The sequence below is a fragment of the Eurypyga helias genome, unplaced genomic scaffold, assembly GCF_000690775.1.
Source record: "Eurypyga helias isolate BGI_N326 unplaced genomic scaffold, ASM69077v1 scaffold4710, whole genome shotgun sequence".
Taxonomy (NCBI): domain Eukaryota; kingdom Metazoa; phylum Chordata; class Aves; order Eurypygiformes; family Eurypygidae; genus Eurypyga; species Eurypyga helias.
In genome coordinates this window covers 48080-48853 of record NW_010223741.1, presented here as the reverse complement: position 1 = coordinate 48853, position 774 = coordinate 48080, and the positions used below count along the sequence as shown (strand labels likewise).

Sequence of the window (774 nt, the reverse complement as noted above, 5' to 3'; positions counted from 1 at the left end):
GGCAGTCCTGGAAATATCTGGGGGACAGATGCAGCAGTTAATGCTGTTTCTGTATTCCTCTTCAGACCCTCGGTATTTTGGAAATCACTGCTTTGATGAAAGCACATGGCAGAGGTAACCTTTTTAAGCACCTAGCAAGAGAATATCCTGGAGTAAAGTGCTCATTTTGAGCTCACTAAACTTGCATTTAACTGCTTATGGGAATGAGAGAATGCTTAAGGAATTGCTTATGCCTCATTTTATCAGCTGGTTTGTCTTAAAATTCTTTTTGTAATTTTCATTGGTGAGAATGTGGCACACTGAGGTCGGTAGCAAGGAGTGAGGAGGTAGCAAGGAGTGAGGAGGTAATAAGGTGGAGAGCTGATGCTTTACACAGAACATCTGTATAGATTCCTATAAGGAAGCTATATTCTCTGACTGCCATCTGGAGAGGCCCTCTGTGTTGCACTATATTCAGCTAACAAGCTTTGAAACCAAGAGCAGACTTTCCAATAGACTAATCCAGAGGAAGAAGGAAGAGAAATTATTCTATATTTTCTATGGTTTTGCATGAATATATAGGAAATATGTACACAGAACATCTGTATAGATTCCTATAAGGAAGCTATATTCTCTGACTGCCATCTGGAGAGGCCCTCTGTGTTGCACTATATTCAGCTAACAAGCTTTGAAACCAAGAGCAGACTTTCCAATAGACTAATCCAGAGGAAGAAGGAAGAGAAATTATTCTATATTTTCTATGGTTTTGCATGAATATATAGGAAATATGACTTA

At 39.1% G+C, this 774-nt stretch overlaps 1 protein-coding gene across 2 annotated transcripts in view; it reads left to right on the top strand.

Moving 5' to 3' along the window:
• The window catches only part of POU2F1 (POU class 2 homeobox 1), a 51975-nt gene that overhangs the window by 3461 nt on the left and 47740 nt on the right, over positions 1 to 774 (top strand). The gene's annotated exons all lie outside the window — the stretch shown is intronic.